This window comes from Podarcis vaucheri, assembly GCF_965113315.1.
Source record: "Podarcis vaucheri genome assembly, chromosome: 4".
NCBI classification, from domain to species: Eukaryota; Metazoa; Chordata; class Lepidosauria; order Squamata; family Lacertidae; genus Podarcis; species Podarcis vaucheri.
In genome coordinates this window covers 73,734,728-73,740,654 of record NC_138762.1, presented here as the reverse complement: position 1 = coordinate 73,740,654, position 5,927 = coordinate 73,734,728, and positions in this window count along the sequence as shown.

The following is a 5,927-nucleotide window of genomic DNA, read 5'->3' as shown; positions in this document are numbered from 1 at the left end:
GCTCTCTGCTTCCTGCGTCTTGCGCGGCGCGTTTGCAAGCAGGAGCGAGCGGCGGCTCTCCTTTGCCTGGTGGGCGGCTCTGGGAGGCGGAGGGGAGCGCGCGGCGGACTGAGCTTCGCGGGAGGAGACGTCGAAGGGGCGCCCCTCGGTTGCCCATTGGCTGAGCGCGCGAGCGGCGTGGGGAGATCCCCTTTCGCGCAAAAGCGCAACTTAACTTGCCGTCCCTTTCCCAGCGCGCCCGCCTTTCTGCGATTCATGCGCCCACGTGGGCCACGCCGCCTGCAAGGGGCATAGAATCGCAGAATGGTACAGCTGGAAGGGAACCGTGGGGGTCATCTAGTCCAACCCCCTGCCATGTGCCACCAGAACTCGTCTTGGTGCTCCTGGCTGTCCGCCACCATTTCCCCTCTCCACAGAAGGCCCTGCCAAAGCAACTCTGTATCATTGAACCAGATAGTCTAAGGGTGTTCACAAATACGATTTCCCCCCATGGTTTATTGTCATAGATCATGATAGAGCAGTTGGCATAACCTGATATAAAATAAGGAGCCTATTATCTGCTACTAGTCCTTATCTTCTGCATGTCCTGGCAGTTATGAGTAAATATCCTGAGCTAATGCCTAAAGGAAAGATCAGCAATCCTGCGCTACCAGCCAACTTTAATTACCATCTCCTGTAAGTAAAACACACGATTCAAGAAACATACAAGGTAACTAGGTAGAGGTAGCAAAATAGGAAACAGGAATTTGTACGAAATAATGGAAGAAAGGAATAAATATATTTTGGCACTCACCCCAAAAGACCCCTCTCTTCTCCGTAAGGTTGCATTGATTTAAAAGACTACCAAAACCCTAGATTTTCAATGGCTAGGTAGCTCAAAACAGCAATGGGCCCCCCTGTTTGCTCTGCAAAAAAAGGACCAGCTTCATACCCCACAGGACCTGGACCAAAAGAATGGGTGAGAGATCTCTGTTGCCTGGTTTGTATGGGATTTTAAGGGAATAATTTAACTCTTGCAGGAGGTCCAGATTTTGCATCCCTCACTTTGTTCCATGAGGCTTCGAAGTTGAGTTGAGCCCTTTCTTTTCTTCTTGTGAGCATGGGTACTTTGGCAAATTGTCACTCTCCAGGCTCTGGGGATAGTTAGGGGTCTTTTTTTTTTAACTCTTCATATTAAGGTGTGTTTATGCTGTATGATTTCCTTCTCCCTTAGATTCTAACCTTGCTATTGAAAATAGCATCCCGGTACACTGTCTCTTTCTGTTCATGTAATAAACCAAGCCTGCTTTATTCCTCTTGCATGTGAACTTTGTGGAGCATAACACGTATTAACTCCAGCAAAAGATCCTAAACCTCTTGGGAGTGTGCATAGGAGAGTGCTGGACACATATGTAGGGACTCAGACTCATACCTTGTAACAAGAGCTTTGGGGAGAAAAATGACAACAGCCTGTTTGTGGCTGTTAGGAGTTATGGCAACACAGGTGAGGTCAGTGGAGAGTTTTACACACTCCCAAAGTTCAGTCCCTTGCTTCCCTCAGAGTTAGATTGAACTATAAAGAGATTCAGCATCATGTACCATTAGCTAAACATAAGGATGGCACCAAATCCATCCTGTGGATTTTAAAGAGGAAATCTATTAAAAATCTATGCTGATGCGCTAAGGTAAAAATGAACAAATAAATGTACTTTTGAAGTGGTCTGAAGTTTGCAGCACTACTTTTGGTCCTCCTAAGATATTTCTTTCCTTTTGAAAACAGGCAACCACAAGAAAACATGGCTCCCCCATGTAAACAAGCAAGCAAGCAAACAAACAAACCTGGGGCTAGACATGCTTTTATTTTATTTTCTGTACAATTCCCCCTGAGTTTGAGAGAACATCAAGTCCTGTTGCTCCCAGGGGGAAATGTTCCGTATTTTGGTCAAACTGTGTGATATGTTCTAGCTCCACCAGACTATAGGCAACAGGATTACCTGTTTTTAAAGTTTAAAGCAGGAAATGGAATCTGGCTGGTGGGCCAGGACATTAATTTCCCCATCCCTTGCAGGCCAAGTATGACAGGGAGTTGCCCAATGATGTCAGGTGATCTCCTCCCCTACCCACAGGGGTATTCTAAATCCTCTTTCAAAGAACTGTCTTGCCCAGCAATTCACGTTAGCTGTGAGTGAGTACTGAAGGGCTCCAATACTCAGTGGAGGCTGGGTCATTTGGGCGAATGGGGCACTGCTCCAACTACCTCAGTCTGCCATCAGCCAGCCTCCACCTATCTGCCTTGCTGCTTCCTGTCCAGGGGGTGGCACTGCTTGTCAGCTTCCTCCTCATTAGTCTCAGTTTTGGCCTTGTAGAACTCGGCAGGAGGGAGGATGGGGACAAAGCGAAAATTCATTGGTTCTTGCTGTCATTGGCTCTGACTCCACTTACCTTCTTCCCTTCTGTCCCACAATTTCCAGAGGGCATCAGCCACCACTGCTGATATTTCATGGTGCGACGGCTCTACAATGAACCACACATCTAATAACGAACAATCTTTGGCTCTATAGTGAGCAGGGCAGTATAAGGTTTCACCCCAGCTGTTGGCAGTCCTATCTTCAACACTGAATAAAAGACGGAATAAGTATAGAATAGGAACAAATGACTGGTATTGTCAAAACTGGTGTTGATGTTTAAAGCTCAGCGCAAAACCACCCGTCAGCTTTTTAATCTCACATTTTGTCATTGCAAATTGTTACCGTATTTTTTGCTCTATAAGACACACTTTTTTCCCTCCTAAAAAATAAGGGGAAATGTGTGTGCGTCTTATGGAGCTGTGATGGCCTGGGAATCTGATTCAGAAGCTGAACCTGAGGAGTCCCAGCCTGCACAGGAGTCCCCGTCTCCAGGGCTGGCTGAGCCGGGGCAGGGGCTTGAATCTGAAGGGTCTGCACCTGTGCCGGATCCTCAGGAGCAGACACCAGATGAATCCACTCTGGCTCTGGAGGTGGTTGAGGACCCATTGCCTGCAGGTGTGCCTCTCCCAGCCCTGTCAGGGGAAGGTGAGCCTTCCCCTGGGTCCAGTAACCCTCCAGCCTCTCCTGAGCTGCAGAGGCTCAGGGCAGAGAGGCGGAGGGAACTGGGTTCTCTCAGGAGGAGTGCTTGCCTTAAGGCCAGGAGAGGCAGGTCTCCTGGGGGCTGGGGCCGCCCCTGGCCTCAGAGAAGATAAAGGTCAGTCAGCCCAGTCCCGGGTTGTGGGAGCAACGTTGTTGGAAACCTGTTTCTGCCAGCACCCAGACCTGTTCTTCCGGAGTTCCTGACCACGCCCGGCTTCTTGCTTTGGACCCCGCTTTGCCCTTGGTGGACAGACTCCAGACCCTCGACCCAAGACCGGACTCTGACCACGCCTCACGGTAACCCCCTCCTCCGGGACCAGCACAGGAGCGAATGCAGGCTGCACAGCTCTCCCTCTTGCTGTTCTGGCTTCAGGGATAGCCACACAAAGCCTCTTCAGTGAAGGGGGAGCGTTCCTCCTGCTTCGCTGAAGAGGCTTTGCGCTGCTCCGCTGAACCCAGTACAGCAAGAGGGAAATCTGCCCCTTGTTGTGATGCCTTAGGCTGATTCTCCCTCCTCCTTCCTCTTCAACAACATTTGATTCAGAATATTTTTTTTTCTTGTTTTCCTCCTCTAAAAACTAGGTGTGTCTTATGGTCGGGTGCATCTTATAGAGCGAAAAATATGGTAAATAGTATCTGGAATCATTTTATGACTGGCAAGAGTGAAGCTTATGCCTGCAATGCCCGGGAAGGGGCGTGGAGGCATTCTCCCGTGCACTACAGTTCAGGGTAGGAGAGGGGTGAGGAAGCTTCTGCCCACTCACCTCCTGCTCTTTGGGTCAGGCCTGACCGGTGGCAGAGCTACTGTAGCCGAGTGTAAGACGCTTCACAGGCAAGGAGGATGGGCAACAGCATTACCTCCCACTTGCCTGCTCTTTCCCCCAGGGTCAGGCTTGACCTGGGACAGAGTTACGGCAGGCACAAGTGCCGCCGCCAAGGCACAGCTCCCTCTGGTGCAGGCTCCGATGAAGGAGTCTGCTGTGGGGGCACCTATTTGTGCCCCCTCTCAAAATTGCACCCGGGGTCATGGCATGAGCCATTCACGACTGAAGAATTCTTTCCGTCCTCATACCATTTCACTGTGCTGAATTGCCTGCCCCCCCTTTCTCTGTGTGTATGTAAGTGATAGCACAGTTAATTCTTCGAAGATGTGCTTATTAATACGAAATTATGGTGAGTCTGTTTCATAATGTTTTAATTTCGAAGTAGGCTTTTGTGGCTCAGTTAAATGGCAAGATGCTTTTTTATAGGTCTGTCAAGCAAGAACAGGAGACACTGCTGTTTTGTTTATTTTTAAATGTCATCCCCATCTCTCCCCCCCCCATTAGAAGAAAATTAAATGGAAATCCCTGTCACAATGAATGTGAAACTGCTACTAAAGACAGCATTTCCCATGCCAAGCTATGGGAGCAGCTGCGGCTCAGTGAGTGTGTGCAATCTCCACCTCGATTGTCGAGCCCCGACACTGAGGTCCACTTCCAAGGGCCTTCTGGTGGTTCCCTCACTGTGAGAAGTGAAGTTACAGGGAACCAAGCAGAGGGCCTTCTCAGCAGTGGCACCCTTCCTGCAGAATGCCCTTCCGTCAGATGTCAAACAGATTTTTTTAAAAAAACCTAAACAACATTCCAAAGGCATCTGAAGGCAACTCTATTGGGACGACATCCATATTGGGAAGTTTTTAATGTTTGATGTTTTATTATGTTTTTATATGTGCTGGAAGCCACCCAGAGTGGGGGAACCCAGTCAGATGAGTGGGGAATAATAATAATAATAATAATAATAATAATAATAATAATAATAATAATAATCCCCAGCATCTCCAGGTAGGGCTAGGAATCTCTCTCTGCCTGAAACCCTGGGAGGATGTTGCTAATAATTCTTTGTCATCCTACCACCAATTCCCTGGCTCTGAGCCTTCTTCCCCTGGGGGTTCCCTAGGGGTTCCCTGGCTGGTGTCTTCCATCACTCCTCTGCATCGAGCCAGTCCATGACATTCAGTTCTATGACTAAATATTCCAATGCATGAACGAATATGTTAGAAAAATGTAAAGGACAGGGATCATGATTCAGGGCAAAATCTACATCCACTTAACAGGAGCACAGGAATTATGAATGTTTATCGTCACTAGTGAACAGACTGCATCCGTAGGGGGCTGTGGCTTCTCGCTCACACGAGTAGTATAGTCCCTTTGTGTGGAGGCCAGCTGTCTTTGCTCTGGGACATCATAAAGCAGATGCATCAAAAAAGTCGCATTGTATATGATAGCTGGTGAGATAAACCAATGGTCTCTGGATCGGTATAAAAGAAGCTCCCCATATTCCTATATTATTTCCCTCTGGAGCATGCAGTAATACTTGCCCTGCTTTCTAGATATCCTTGTGTTGAACATTTCCCTGCTCCATATCACTGGATGCTGTGGGTGGAGAAACACACATCTGACAGATCAAGGAAACAAGGGATATGCCTGAATCTAATTATTTAATCCCGTGCTGTACATCAGCTATAAGTCTGCATTATGTTGTTTCTCCACAAGAATATATGTATATACATACACACACACAGCGGTACCTCGGGTTACATATGATTCAGGTTACATATGCTTCAGGTTACAGACTCCGCTAATCCAGAAATAGTGCTTCAGGTTAAGAACTTTGCTTCAGGATGAGAACAGAAATCATGCTCCAGTGGCACGGTGGCAGCAGGAGGCCCCATTAGCTAAAGTAGTGCTTCAGGTTAAGAACAGTTTCAGGTTAAGAACGGACCTCCAGAACGAATTAAGTACTTAAACTGAGGTATCACTGTATATATGGGCAAGCATGTCCTGTGTCTCCAGAGAAGGT